The sequence below is a fragment of the Aethalodelphis obliquidens genome, unplaced genomic scaffold, assembly GCF_003676395.1.
Source record: "Aethalodelphis obliquidens isolate GAN/ISIS:26980383/991018 unplaced genomic scaffold, ASM367639v1 scaffold38, whole genome shotgun sequence".
Classification (NCBI taxonomy): Eukaryota; Metazoa; Chordata; class Mammalia; order Artiodactyla; family Delphinidae; genus Aethalodelphis; species Aethalodelphis obliquidens.
Genome location: NW_020837982.1, coordinates 19,321,607 through 19,337,792, shown reverse-complemented (window position 1 = coordinate 19,337,792; position 16,186 = coordinate 19,321,607).

The window sequence follows — 16,186 nt, the reverse complement described above, 5'->3', positions numbered from 1 at the left end:
TGTCAACTCAGATTTTCAAAAATATCTACTTTGATTTGCTGCCAACTAATGTAATATGATAGAACCCAATCTGATCTTATTAACGTTGATGAGGTTGCATTAGCTAACGTCAGGCCCATTTCCAAAGTGCACACAGGTTGCCGAGGAGGGGACCCCGTGAGAGCGCTGCACTGGGGGCCTCATCTCTGTTGCAGCCCCCGGAGGTCTGGAGGCCTGGGGTGCAGTTTGCAGAGACCACTGATGCTCTTGTCCCTCGGACAGTGACAAGGGCACCAGCTGAGTCACAGCTGCCAGGTACCTGGCACAGGGCCCGGGAAATCCCTTGCCCACCAGGGGCCATGACACGCACGTCTGCAAGATCAGGCCACAGCTCACCGAACAACAGTGCAAGGACGGCTCTTGGACCCAAGGAAGCAGCCCTGACACCACCTGCCCTGTGTACTGGGCTTTTTGATTTCTCAGATCCCCTACTCAGTCTCCCGGTCTCTTCCTCTGGTCACCGCTGCCAGCATGCCTCTCCTACAGCAGCAGATGCCTCCTGCCTTCCGTCCTCTGTGCTCCAGCCGTGCTGCAGCTGAACGTTTTATAACAGAGCACAGAGAACAAGTGCCTTGCGAACACACCGTGAGTGAAGCGGTGGCCTTACTGTGACCGTCGAGATGTGGTGTGGCTCCTTAGGGCTTCCTGGACGTCTGGGTCAGCTGCACACGTGTGTCACCTGGTCACGTGCACGTACCTGAGTGCCTGCTGTTCCTTGCCCTTGTTTGTCTCATTAGACAAAACGTCTGATCTCAGGGAGGCTGCACACCTGTACGCCAGGTGACCATCTCCTGAGGTCCACAACCGTGAGGGACAGATGCCACTGGGGTCTTGTGTCTGAGTCAGAGAGGGAGCCCAGGGCTTCCCTGGTGGTGCAGTGGTTGAGAGTCCGCCTGCCGATGCAGGGGACACGGGTTCGTGCCCCGGTCCGGGAGGATCCCACATACCACAGAGCGGCTGGGCCCGTGGGCCATGGCCACTGAGCCTGCGCGTTCGGAGCCTGTGCTCCGCAACGGGAGAGGCCACAACAGTGACAGGCCCGCGTACCGCCAAATAAAAAAATAAAAAAAGAGAGGAGGGCAGGGCATCCCACCTCCCTGCCTGGACTGGGCGTGTGCTCTTCCACAAGGAGAGGAGCCCACACCACGGACCCTTTATTTGGAAAAGATAAGCAAAATCAGGTGAAGCAATTGGATACCTATTGAGATGATATCTTCATCCCGAATACTACCCGAATGTATTTTTTAGAAGGTTAATGTTATTTATTATAGCTTAAAAAATGGAATATCCAGCAGCATGGCACTAATAAAGGAACACTCTGGAACCTTTGCACACCAAGAGAAGATGCTCACGTAACGGTGCTCCTGAGATGAGAAGAACACAAAGACTGCAGAATAGATGTGAACAGGTGCCTGGTTCTGCACATGCAAGACAAGTTACGTGACAACTGTGGACCAAGCCTGGGGACAGGCCAGGGGTTCTGATGTCAGGCAACAGTGACCTCAAGCAGGGGCCAGGTTTCCATGGGGAACGCCCATCTCCCCCCAAACCTAGATGTGCTTCCTGAAAGCAGTGAACACGGGAAGGCAGTGTAGGAGAAAAAAGAACTCATTCATGGGCTCAACATCCCCAAGACCACTTGGCCTTTGTCCTCCAGCCGCAGATCTAAGCATCTATTAAACAGGAGCTAACCAGGGCCAGCGACAAACACAGAAGCTGCCACACAGTAGGTGCTCAATAAAGAACCGTTGAATTAATGGAGCTGCTCCTAAGTGGGGTCCGAGTAAGGGATCTGACACATCTCACCAGTCTTTTTTTTTTATTTTTTTTTTTTTGCGGTACGCGGGCCTCTCACTGTTGCGGCCTCTCCCGTTGCGGAGCACAGGCTCCGGACGCGCAGGCTCAGCGGCCATGGCTCACGGGCCCAGCCGCTCCGCAGCATGTGGGATCTTCCCGGACCGGGGCACGAACCCGTGTCCCCTGCATCGGCAGGCGGACTCTCAACCACCGTGCCACCAGGGAAGACCTTACTGCTCTTTATTGACTGAAAATGTCAGCCCGCTAACGAGGTCTAGGTAAATTAATTATAGAATTTAACACATTTATTTTAAAAGGCATTGCAAAGTGTCTTGATAAAGAACATACAACACCTGTCACATTCATTATCCTAAAGATCGACTTACGTGCATTGTAGCCACTGAATAAAAAGCTAGCATTTACTAGATGTCTATTATTAGCAGGTGACAGCCGGAAGCAATGTTCTACGCGTGCATATCTACTCACATGCTAGAGCATGGATACAACCATCTCTCTGGATGCAGCAAAAGACACACATGAGTTGCCAACTTATTTCTACAAGTTCATGATCACATGGTAGGGGCACGGGAAGAAGAGGAAAAACCTTTCAACTATGGTCCTTTATTCTTAGAGACCTCAGTCCCCCAGCCACAAGGGACATGCTTCGTTGAAATAATGGCTAACGTAGGTAAAAATGAAAGAGGAACTTTGACTTACCCAGGAAAGTCCAAATCAGATGTTTTCCAGTCTGAAAGCATGTGAAGCAGGTGTTTTCAGGGTAGGTGTGCATCTGGGACCAGGGTGGGTGTCCACCAGCATGGAGGAGACAGGCCCAGGGCAGGGGGGACTTGGGGCTGCTCTCCCAGCAGCCTGCAATGGACTCCAGTGCCCCCAAGACTTCACTGAGACCCCAGCCACCCACATGGAGTAAACCCCTCAAGGCAGACTCTTCAGATGTGGCCCTCAAGACAGCACCAGGCCGTGTCTGCACCCTCCAGGGCCCTTCAACGAGCTGCAGCTGAAGGCGGTGGTGATGCCTCCCTGCCCCTCCCCACACGGGTCCTGCATCTCATCCCCACAGCCTTTGCTTCTCTCTGCAGAACAAGCTCCCTCTGGCCCACAGGTCTCTTCCAAGGCAGCGATGCTGGGAAGTCTGGTGCTCGGACCCAGAAGGAACCAGCAGGGAGGTTCTGTGGAGGCATCACTGACGATCTCCCCAGATTGAAAACGCTCACTTGGGAGAATAGGAAACTCCTGTGCACCTGCTGGTGGAAGTGTAAATTGGTGAAGCCACTGTGGAAAACAGTAGGAAGGTACCTTAAAAAATTAGAAAAGACCTACCATATGACCCAGCAATCCCACTTCCGGGTATATATCCAAAGGAAATGAAATCAGTATCTCAAAGAGATATCTGTGCCCCACGTTCACGGCCACGTTACTCGCAAAAGCCAAGATATGGAAACAACCCGTGTCCGTCGATGGATGAGTGGATAAAGAAAATGTGAGACACGTATATATACATATAAATATATATATATAAATATAATGAAATAGCTGTCCGGGAGGAAGATTTTCCTTTACGCTTCTAGATTCTTCTGGTTGGTATAAGAATTAAATTGACACGAGGCAGATTAACAATAGAAAATCAAACGAAGTTTAATAACATGTATATATGGGAGAGACCCAGGGAAACTGAGTAACTCGCCAATGGCCAAACCTTCACCTTAAATACCATCTTCAGCTAAAGACCATAGAAGATGTCGGGTGGGATTTGGGGCTTCAAAGGGAATGCAGTCAGTTCACCTGGTGACAGAAAAGCAGATGTTTGGTAAATCACCGTTTCCTGGGCCCTGCTGAGGCAGTGGGACGCAGACTGGACTCTGGTCTCCAGGCTCTGCTGAGTTTCCCCACCACACATAACCCACGTTCTTTGCAGATTTCTCTGGTGACAGCTCTGTTCCAGGAACAGACCCTTTATCTAAATTCAACAGGCAGCTAAGAGGGAGGTAAAAAAAAAAAACAAAAAAAAACACTTCCTGAGTCTTCTGTTTCTTAAAATAATCAGCCTAAATGAATCCTCATGCCAGAGAGATACATTTTGGGATGACAGACTTTGCTCCCCTACACAGTCAAGGACTCAGGCCCCCTGGCTCGCACTGCTCTTCACAGATGTACATTTCTAGCCCCAGCACTTCCGTTCCCAGGTCCCTTTATCTGAAGCCTTGGACAGGGGTCTTCTCCAGGCGCCTCTATGAGGCGTCTTCGGGGAGGAGGGGAAACCTTGAAGGCACTTTCCCCACTCTGACTTGGCACCCAGAACGTTTCCACCCCGAGCCCACCCCCTCACACCCACCCTCATCCTTGGGTCCGTAGAACCGACAGAGCCTTTTGCTGGGCCTCCCCCTGCAGTAAGACGGCCCCTACGAGGCTCTGCTCTGCATAGCCCTCAACAGGCGCACCATTTCCTGGGGGGAAACAGAACAGCTGTAGATGCGTGCATCGTTCATCACAGTAAGTGATTAAAGCTTTAGCACTTCCATTTGCGGCTTGTGGCTTTAATCGCTTACACCTAACAGCTCAGCTCCCTCTCCGCTGAGCTCCTGGCGCTCCGGACTTGCCCTTGTGCCTGTAGCCAGAGACAGCAGTCAGTTTGCAAGGGCTCGTGTGATTAGATTAGGCCCACCAGGGTCTTATCCCTCCGAAGGTCATTGATGAGGAACTTTAGTTACATCCGCAAAATCCCTTTGCTCTGTGAAATGACATAATCACAGGAGCAGCAGCAGGGGCAGCCACCCTGGGAGGCAGACTTCTCCGTGTCGCCAGCTGTCCCGGACGCCGCTGTGCGTTGCCTGCTGGGCCTTCAGCAGGCTCCTTATATCCTGTGTCCCAGCCCTCAGACTACCCGGGGACATGCTTGCTCACGGCATGATCAGGGTGACCAGAACAATCAAGTAAAGATTTTGAGCAGTGTTGAATTTATGGGCTTGGCCAGCGGTCGTGGTGCAGGGGCCACACAGCTGGGTGGTCCCCTGGTCCAGCAGCATCCTCACGAGAGCTCCGGTCCCCTACAAACATCAGATGACCTAGGGCACCACTCATTACTGAACTGGGTGGTTAGTGCCTGGAACTCTCAGCAGGACAAGATAATGTGTGGGCCATCATTTTATACAATTATACCAGATGCTTCTCTGTACAGATCAACACTTTCATACCCTAGCTGTCCTGTTCGGTCCGTACAGATTCACCTCATGTTGTACATCGGAGGTGCCAGTTTGACAACTGTCCTGTTATGACGATTTACATCCAAACCACGTGTAGGTGATCGTGCCAGTAAGAGTCTTCCTACTCAGGTGAGCGTCTTTCTCTAGAGGCAGGGGTGGCATGAAGGAAAAGTTACTGGTCAAATCCATACACATTGTAATATGACCATGTACTGCCGAATGGCTCCTCAAAAACTAGCACTCGTATGTACTCAAAATAGTGTAGAAGTATATATATTTACCCATGGTTTGACCACCCCTAGATATTGCTGATCTTCTCAGTTGTTACCCATCAGACAGGTAACAAGAACTGCAAGTAGCTTCAGTTTACATTTTCCAGGTTAGTAATGGTTTCTTCATTGTCCAGTGCACGTAGGGAGCTGGAGAAGCTCGCAGGGGGGACCAGAGACAAGAAACACCCCACTCGGGGAGCTGGCGCCGCCCGCGAGGTCGCAGGAACAAAGGACGGGGCTCGGGCTCCAGAGCCCATTGCCCTTGGGGAAGGGCCGTCACCTGGCTGCGCTGAGACCTCTGTGGCTGGGCAGGCAGAGGGCTACTCAGAGCCGGGACGCAGACCTTGGAGAAGCTCCTGCCCAGGCGAAAGGTGGGATTACAGAGGTTCTCAAAGAAAACACAGGAGTGTGTTCTCTTTCTGTTACAGCATCTGTGAATTTGGTGTCAGAAAAGCGTTCTCAAATGGGACCCAAAACATGCAATAACCATAAAGTAAAAGATTGCTAAATTGGACTTAGTTAAGATTAAGAACTTTAGGTAAAAACAATAGACACAAACGGGAACGATGTATTTGCAATGCATTTATCCCATAGAGGATGCATACCCAGAACGTCTAAAGAACTGCTACAAATCAATTTTCTTTTTAAAGAGATTATTAAAAATAATCAAAAGTTTGAACAAGCCCTTCAGAAAAGATGATATGCAAATGGCTAAGAAGCCTCGGACAGCCAATTCTACAGCATTGCTGTTCAGGAGATTCAAATGAATATGTCATATACAGCACACACATCAGAATGACTAAAATTAAACAGACTAAATAAAATATTTTAAAACTGGCAAGATAAGCATTGCTGATGGGAGTGTAAATTAGTACAACAACTTTGGAAAACTGCTTGGCAGTATCTAGACAGCTGAGCATACATACATACCCCCTCTGACACAGCCTAACAGAGATTATGGCTTATGTCCACAAAAAGACGTTCAAGTACGCAAAAGCTAGAAAAATTAGACAATTAAAAATTTTACGCCAGTAATCGAACAGATACATATATTTTGATATATTCAAACAATAGTGCATAGCAATGATGAAATGAATGATTGCTGCATGAAATAATACGGATGAGTTTCACAGACGTAACCTTGAGTGGAAAAGCTAGATATGAAAAAGTACCTGGGGGGCTTCCCTGGTGGCGCAGTGGTTGAGAGTCCGCCTGCCGATGCAGGGGACACGGGTTCGTGCCCCGGTCCGGGAAGATCCCACGTGCTGCGGAGCGGCTGGGCCCGTGAGCCATGGCCTCTGAGCCTGCGCGTCCGGAGCCTGTGCTCCGCAGCGGGATAGGCCGCAGCAGTGAGAGGCCCGCCTACCGCAAAAAAAGAAAAAAAAAAAAAAAAAAATCAAACAAAAAAATGTATACTTTTAAAAAAAAAAAAAAAAAAAGTACCTGGGGCTTCCCTGGTGGCGCAGTGGTTGAGAGTCCGCCTGCCCATGCAGGGGACGCAGGTTCGTGCCCCGGTCCGGGAGGATCCCACATGCCTCGGAGCGGCTGGGCCCGTGAGCCATGGCCGCTGAGCCTGCGCGTCCGGAGCCTGTGCTCCGCAGCGGGATAGGTCGCAGCAGTGAGAGGCCCGCCTACCGCAAAAAAAGGAAAAAAAAAAAAAACAAAAAACAAAACCAGGTACCTAATGTGTGTTTGCATTGCTTGGCGGTCCAGAAACTGGCAAAGCCCAATAGAGAATACAAGTGTGTCTAGCTTTGGGACAGGGTGAGGTTCATTAAGAGGGCACAGAGGGCCTTCCTTTACCTGAAGCACCGTACGGTCTGCTCGGTGTTCTAGCCTGAGTCCTCCTGTTTGTTTCTTAACTCTTCACTTTCATCAGTATTCCAGCAGACTTTATTGACTCTAAGCTAATTTTAATGGGAATACTTCTGTTTCGTAATTTCCGTGTTCAAAGAGAAACATGATTGATCTTATTCGTATGATAAGATCAGCCTATCCCTACTTATTCCAAAGTCGTAAAAACTTAAGGATGCATTTGTAATTGCAAATTACATTAGAGATGACGGGGGGGGGGGGGGGGGGGGAGGTGTGAGGGGTCACCCGTAAATACTGGTGAGTACATGTCTAATTGTTGCCAGCAATTGGACGAAGAGACCACATTGCTGGGGGGTCGTCGATTGTAACGAGCTCAGATACACTTTGATTCCTTATCTTCCAAAAGTCGTTCTTTCTGAACAGCCAACTTATTTCTGTGAATGCAGAATTTAGTAAATGACGCAATATAAAGGAAAAAGAATAAGCTTAAAGTTGGTCATCTCAGTAGGATATTCATTCCAGGTTGTTATTTATTCTATCCAATATAACCCCATTGGACCATCCATAAAGTTAATACTGAGTGGATATTCGTTGATTTTCCACCCTGCTTTGAAGAACAGCTGTGTCCTCTGATATCTCATTGCTAAGAAAGAGCGCAGACTCTGAGTGCTATAAATACTGACGACTCGGCACGTTCATTAAAGGGTGGATGGGTGTGCGCAGGTCCTGGAGTTGACTAACCAAATGCTCAAGAAGCAAAGACACAAGAAAACCTTGAGTTTACTATCCACAGGCCAAGCAACACCATCTAGTGACTAATGATTTCCTGCCCTCTGCTGGTTCCAGTAGATATATTCCAGGAAAAAGGCTGCAGGGTAGAATTTTTCTGGATGTTTCCTCTTAAACACACAACAAGCACAAATAAAAATATGACAATCCTTGATGTATATCCTTAGTCAAATATTCAAAGGGCAGAAAGCGCTCTGATCCCACACGAGATGTCAGAGCTACATCGTTTTGCCCTTCACGTCATTCGAAGTCATCAAAACGTTTCACCCAGAATCCAAGGCTCCCAGTCAACAGTGAGCTCATAATGGCGCCGCCTCTTGTGGGCGTGGCTTTCTCGGGCCCCGTGCCCCACACAGCGCCTCGTCCCCAGAGGCCCCAGTAGAGGAACTCTGTTCAAAGGCAGAAAAAAATTTAAAAAAGAGAGAAAAAAATGCCGTGTGCCCCTCCGTTCCACTGGCTGTGCATCTCTCTCTGTATCTACGTCTGTGTGTGTATGACTCTATGTACAGATGTGTGTGTACATGTCCACCTGTCCTGCCTGTCTTTCTGTGTTGTCCATCTGTCTTTCTATCTGTCTTTTTGTTAATATATCTGTTTATTGTCCGTCCTCCTGATTCTCTCTCTTTGTCCATCTATCAGGCTGTATGTTTTTTGTTCTGTCACTTTATCTGTCTCTGTGTCTGCTTTTTCTGTCTGTCTATCTATATACATATATATCTATTTTTTCTCCTCACCGAGTTGTCCCGTGTGTGTGTGCGATGCACATATTGATAAAAACCTGCTCTTTGCTGGGCAGGACACATGGACCCAAAACCTCTCCTTGTCGGGCCGTCCCTCCAGATCCAGGTGCTGCCTGTTCTCTGAGCCCAAATCCGCCAAGTTCTACCCCCAGCACTCAGTTACTGGCCCACCTGCTCCCACAGGCAACCTCCCACAGACTCATGTCTATCCTAGAACTCGAGCAAGTCTCCATCTGTGACCGTGAGGCCCCTTCACGCTGGTGCACGCATCAGGGGCTGCTCCTTTTGCACTACTGTGTAATACGACGTACACTGTTGTGTGTGTTTAGTGCGTGTATGTGTTTGTGTACATTTTAGGTGTGTGTGCATGTGTATGTGTGGGTCTGTATGTGGTTATGTGTGTGTGTTGGAATGAGGCCGCACCACCCTTTCACTTTCCAGCTAGCCAGTAGGTTCACAAAGAAACGTTGTCGGTGTCTGCAGTAGCAGCTCCCATCTGGGCCCCGGGCATCCCACACGTGCTGTGGCTCCCTCCCCATGGAGCCTGCGGGCAGCAAGGAGAGGCAAGAGGCCTCAGCGGTTGCCATTGCTGTGCACGGTTGAGTAGGTTGTGAGTGGCACCCTGGGGTTGTACAGTACATAACCTCGGGCCCTGCCCTGGCCCAGGGCTGCGGTCTCCAAGCTCCAGCTCACTTTCTGCACTGGGCCTCACTAGGGAATAAGGACAGTCCCAGGCCTCAGCACTGAAGGAGCATTGATCCAGGAAGGGGAAGGAAGAGCCCTTCAGCATGCGAGCCTGACTCAGGGCCTCAGAGAGCATCATTCCTCATGTGTCAGAAACTGAGGTTTCCAGGAGGGTCTGGGGCTGGCAGGTCACTCAGAGAGGATGGTGCCAGGATCCAGGCAACTCGTGTGCTCCTTTGGGCCCAGCCAAGCTCTCTGCCTGCTGGAAGAGCCTTCGTGCAGTACCCTAGTGGACCCATCAGGGTCAGGGAGCCCAGGTCACCCAGAACCAAAACCCAGGGGACTCTAATAGTTTTGTGCAGGTAGAGAAGGGCGAGGGGGCCCAGGGTACCAGAGAGGAGATAACTGAAGTCATCCAAGTCAGTGATGACAGTGGCCTGGACCGGGTGGTGGCAGCGGGATGGAGAAACGTATTGGGGCTGAAAACAAATTTTAAAAATGTAAAAGGTCAGGGTATTGCACTAGAGAGGGAGGTGAGGGAGAGAAAGGGTGCATCAAAAACGAGGTGCAGAGATCTGGCTTGAGCACTGAGAGGCCGGACCACTCCTTCTTTTCCTTGAATCTCAGTTTCCTCATCTGCAAAGCACTGTTGAGATTCTAAGTCCTAACCATCCTTGTCCGCCACTCATCCCTGAGTTCTCCCATGTGTATGTGCTATGGATATGCTGATAAACTCCTGCTTGTTTTTTCCTTGTTCATCTGTCTTTTGTCAGTCCACTTTGCAGGGTACCAGCTGAAGGACCCAGGAGGATAGACGGGAAAACAATCTTTTTCCTCTCCTCCATCAGAGAGGGGCTACCTCAGCTCGACACCTCTGTAGGGAACACCGGCCACCTACCCGGAATGGGTTATAACCGTGTGAGGGAGCCAGGGCTGGGGGTCAACACGCAAAGCTCCGGGGCTCCATCCCCCAGGCAGAATTAACAGCAGTTCTCAAGGTGAGGGAACTTGTTAGAAATGCACATCTGGGGACTGCCACCGGCTAGATGAATCAGAACTCACAGCGCTGTGAGTTTAAAGAAGCCCTCGGGGAGGTTCTGGTGTAGCCCACAGCCTGTTTCTGTATGGCCCTTTAGCTAAGAATGGTTTTTGCATTTTTTTAATGATTGTGGGGTGGGGGCAGAATCAAAGGAAGAGTCATAGTTTGCGCCATGTGAAAAATATATGAAATTCGGATGTCAGCGTCCATAAATGAGGTTTTATTTGAACACAGTAACTAATAACTAACGGGTTTGCTTTCATGCCACCACAGAGCCACGCCGCTTTCAGAGACCTCACGGCCACAAAGCCTACGGTATTTATTCTCGGGCCTCTGCCGGCAAAGTTCCCCTGTCCTGCCTGACAGCAGTAAGCCTGTCTCCAAACCACTGGGCCTGCAGGGCCTGAACCCGGGCCCGCACGCCCACCGGGGCTCAGGGGAAAACCCGGGGGCATGTGTACCGGGACGAGAAACGTGCCCGTCTCCGTGCTGCTCACCTCAGATGGAAATTAGCCATCCTCTTCGTCTATGGATGGAGGCAATTCTGCTGCCTGGGGGGGGGGGGGGGGGGGGGGGGGGGCGTTCTTCGTCAGTGACTTTCTGGGACCCCCGACAGTGAGGCTGTGCTCACCACCAGGAAGCTGGCATCAGCGGTTAGTGAGGAAATGTGGTTATTAATATCCCACAAATTTTTTCGTTTGTCTTTTGGTAACTGCTTTGCACGAGGATGGGTTTCCTCTGCAACCACAGGTATTTCATTTTGTGCATTTCAAAATGTTATTCTGAGAAGACCACGGCATAGGAAAATTTAAAAGTCTGCAGGCAGTGGCTCCCCGGCACTCCACAGCCTGGGCTGACACGGACGAGGCCTCCTGGACCCTCCCACCCCGGCCAGCCCTGCGGCAAGGCCCCAGGCCCCTCGCAGGACAGGCCAAGAACAGCTACTGACATTTACCTCCCGCATTTCTTTCACATCTCGCGGGAGTAGCCAAAGCTGAGCCCCTACAGGGTGCCGGCACCGGTGTTCTGGGTGCTGGGTCTCCGTCGCGAACAAGATGGAACCGAAGTTCCCGCTCCGGAGAGGCTGACTTTGCAGGAGGAGGAGGGCGATGCAGCAAGGCTGCCAGGGAGGCCCGAGGGAAGCTGAGTGCTGGGGAAGGAGGCCGGGCCCTGCGTGGGGCCCACGGGCCCTGGGTGGTCTTCCCTGCCGCAGCCAAGCGGCTCCTTTTGCTTCTCCCTGTGCTCTCCTACCCCAGGGCCTTTGCTGGTGCCGGTCTCTCTCTCTCTCTCTCTCTCTCTCTCTCTGGGAAGCTCCTCCCCACATACCTGGCAAACCTCTACCCACCCTTCAGATCTCAGAGAAAACGTCACTTCCTTGGAGGACCCCCGCCTCGGTCCCTGCCACAGGCCTCCCCTTGCCTGACCCACGGCACCCTCTCGTGGCCCTCACTCGGGGACCGCGCTGCATCGCTACCGCTGCAGCAGGCGTGGCTGTGCGCCACCTGGACCCCTTTACCGCGATGAGCCCGGCGCCCGGGTGCTGTGTCGTTTGCTAATGGCGCTCAGCTGCCCCCTCCCTGGAGAACCACTCTGGGCCAACAGGAGCCACCCTGGCCCGAAACGGCTGAGAGGCTGCACCTCCCCGCTCGGCAGGGTGGCAGTAGCCACAGGCTGGCTGCTGAGGGCACAAAAGCCCAGCCCCCGCCGGCAGGCGGGGCAGCTCACATTCCCGAGCCCAGGGTCTGGCCAGCTGGCCGTCGGCTGGACCCACCTCGGCCCTTCAGCTCCTCCCCTGCTTCTGCTGCTTCCCTGCCCCCAACCCCCCAGTGAATCACGGGCACACGAATCCCTGTTGGGCTCTACTTCTGGGGACTCACACTGTTGAACGCCTGTCCCCTGAGCCCCTAGACGGACGTCAGGGGCTGGGCCTGTCCTGCCTCCTCCCAGAGGGCCAATGCCTGCCCGGCACACAGTGGCAATTCGTAAACACTTGTTGAAGGAATGGGTGGAGCTCCCATTTCTCACGTAGGGAAACTGAGGCCCAGAGCTGGCCCGTCATGAGCATTTAGGAGGCAGAAGGCCTTCGAGGCCCCAGTCCAGGCTTGGGTAAGGATAGCCCGCTTCTGTGCTTTCTCGGCAGCGCTGAGAGGGAAGAAAGTAGGGCCCGGAGCCCTCGGTGGGCTCAAATCCCCCGTAGCACCAAGCTCTCCACCCTTCCTGCCCCAGGCCGAGCTGCTCTCTCCTCAGCGTGGCTGGTGGCCAGGCTATGCCCAGCTGGGTCAGTGGGAAGGTGAAGGCGGGGCTGCAGGTTGGTGAGGCCTGAAGACACTTCTCTGGGTGGTGAAGCCCACAGGGCCTGCCCTCCATCCACCCACCATCCGTCAGACGAATACACAGGGCCTAGCCCTGCTCTTGGCACTGGGCACCCAGGAGTGGACGAGAGACACGGCCATCCCTGCCCTTGGGGAGCCTCTGCACGGGGGCCGGGAAGGGTGGGAGGCAGGTCTGGGGGAAGAGGGATCCAGGCAGAGGGACCAGCCCTTGCAAAGGTCCTGGGGTAGGGGCAAAAACGTGCTCTCAAGGAGCTAGAGCGAGGCAGGGTGTCTGGAGCAGAGGAGGGGGCAGGATGGGCAGGATTCCAGGGCTGGAGAAACAGTGGGGACCTTAGTTCCAGTGTTCAAGGAAGACAGGGGGGGTTTCAGGCAGCGGGGTCAAGAGGCCTGATTCTGGTTTTGAGACCCCTCTGGTCCTGGGTGGAGGGTGGGCCGTGGGGGGATGGGGGTGCCCTTTGAGACCCCACCGCTCTGACCTTGGCCCCTTGACACTGAAGAGAAGCCCACTTCCGACTTCCTCCCAAGTCACAGGAGGTGGACCCGGGGAGGATAAACCGGGGCAGACCCTCTGGCCGGGCTATCCCTGAGGCATCTGGGTCAAAGGAGCAGACGTGAAGTCCGCAGTGGGGGCTGGGGGCTTGAGGCCTAGCTCCGACCCCAGCTCAGATAACTACCCTCCCATTGCCCTTGGGCAAGTCCCTCGCTGACCCTGAACTGACTTCCTCAGGCCCTGGTCCTGATTGCCCGCCCACCCCATGTACCGGTTTTCATGCGGATTCTCTCATCCTCAAGGAGGCAGGAAAGTGCAGAGGGAGCCAGTGGTGACGGCCACGCACAGAGGGGACCTGGCCGCGTCGCCCCTACCCGAAGACCTGTGTCCACACAGGAGGGCAGGGGTCCAAAGCACTCGCTGCACAAAGGGCTTCTCTTCTCCATTCTTTTCAACAAGTCTGCAGGCTGGCCGTTGTTGGGAACACCCTTTTCCACCGACGGAGAGACTGGGGCCGGGGCGGGGCGGGGACCCACTTCTCAAGATCACTGAGCAAGTGCGCGGCCTGGCGTCTGACCCGGAGTCCCAGCCAGGACGGGCCCCAAGGGACTCCTGAGCTCCCGCCGGGGCCAGGTCTTCCTGCCCAGAGGCCGGACCTGTCAGTGCTGTGGAAATAGCTCTCCGGGGAGCGGGGGAGGCCACAACTGGCTTAGACTCCGGTATTGGGGTCGCGGGGGAAGCTTCAGGGCCAGGCAGGGAAAGCCCCGCCCACATAAGGCCGAGCATCTCCAGGTCCGACTCACGGGACATCCGCCAAGAAGTCTTCGCAAACACCCCAGCTCCTCCCGTCACCCGGCTTCTTATCCTGTGGTCTGGGATGTCACCTGGACCCCACGGCGTGAGGGCCCCGGTCCTTCACTGACACAGAGGAGGTCTCCACTCAGGGAACGTTTGGGCAAAGGGAAGGACTCTCTCCCTGGGGGCTACTTCCAGAAGCCACCGAAGCCCTCGGGGCGATGACGTTCTCCTTTGCCCGGAACGGGCTGTGCACGTGCACGTGCACGCTGCTCTCCCCGACGGCGGCACCTGCCTGCCCTCCGGCGCCATCGCCCCAGCGCCCGCACGCCACCCGGCTTCCTGTCCGCCGGTGAGAAGCAGGGCTGCCTCGAGCTGGGGGCCCAGACCGCGCCTGCCCTGCCCTCATCAAACCCTTGCAGAAGAAAGGAAAGGGGAGGCACGGGCCCGGGGAGGGCAAGGCAGGGGCGCAAGTCCAGGCAAGGCGGGCGGTCTGGCACACCCGGGCCGTGTGGAGAGGACGGTGGTGGCGGGGTGCGGGAGGGTGAGGGCGTGTGCGACGGCCTGAAAAGCACGCGGGGGTCCTCGAGGAGGCCAGTTCTGTCCTCTCTCCCCTCCCCCGCCGGTCAGGCGGGGCCTTTCAAACACACGTCTGCACGCAGTGGCACTCCGAGAGATCAAAATGGTTTAATGCGGTCTAGTCTTGTGGCCTACGTCTTTAGATACTGCTGTGTATTGAAAATAACATGAAAATTCTCCAGTTTCACCATTTAAAATAGATTTGACATCGATTTGACCTGTGCAGGGGCCTCCTTCCCACCAGGCCCCCTGCCCCCACCAGGACCCTAGGGCGGCAGGGACTGGGTGGCACAGCGCCCGCAGGTACGGGGCAGGGGGGTGGGGTGGGGGGCAGGGGGCGCCGTGCTCTGAGACACTCGCCCATCTGGACGCACAACCTCCGGGACCCGGGCGGGTCCGCGAACGCACACACGCCACCCCCAGCAGGCAGACAGCAGCCCTGCTGACGGAGCCCGGCACACACACGCACGTGCGTTCGTGGACAAGTGCACACAGGCCTCCTACGTGCAACTGCGTGCAAACGCTCGCCTTTGGAGGCCATGTCCTCACACACACGTGTACCTTGTGCCCAGGTACACAGAAGCGTCATCCTGTCACACGTGCTCCACGCCTGCCCACGTGGACAGAATCGGGGCAGAGGGCTGGTGGGACCACGGCCGGTGTCCGTCCTGAGTACTGTGTGCCCAGCCCCACAGCCTGGTAAACATTTAAACCAACGCCTGCATACACAACGAGCACACAAACAGACCTATGGGTAGATATACACAGAACTGTGTGAGCCTGTGTGCAGTTACACACATGTACACATCGTGTATAGACACCATCAGCCCAGGTCACACATGTACAGAGATCGTCGTGGGCACACGTCTGCACAGCACTCCCACGTACACTCGTGCACTTACAGGAAAAGCCACAATTGGACACGTTTCACTGGCACACGGATGAGATGATTCCACACAGGAATTCATGCCTCGGTGCTCACACACGTATCTTGTCCCCAGGCCCCTCCCCACGTAAGCAGCTCAGTGTCTCAGGGCAGAGGGCGCCTCAGCCAGCTCCAGCCTCTGCACCACTGGGTCCAGGCTGTCGAGAAACTTCCTGCAAATACCACTGCCGGGGCTGGGTGACACAGCACCAGTAGGTACGGGGTGGGGGGGGCAGGGGGCGCCGGCGGGGTCAGAAGCAGGTTTGTACACCCACCCGCTCAGCACACAGGCCACACGTTAACATACACACGTGCTCAGCGCACACACAACACATGGCACACCGCACACTCGCTGGGTTCACATGTTCCACGCCCCACACACAGGCACACGCGCCCCAGGGGCCACGTGATCCTGCCTCTGCACACACGGCTCCTCCCATCCGCCCTCCCGCTTCAAGGGCACTAAGGAGGGAGGCTATTTTGGTCTTTAGCACAAGCAATAAATAAATAAATAAATAAATAAATAAATACACACAGAGGAGGCAAAAAGAGGGCAGCGGAGTTTGAAAACGCAGCATCTGCCTTTGGTGAGAGATGAAAGGCAGCTCGGGAAGGCCCTCCTGCAGGGTCTGCGGCCTGAGCCGTCCGGCGTGGGCCTGGGAGGGGGA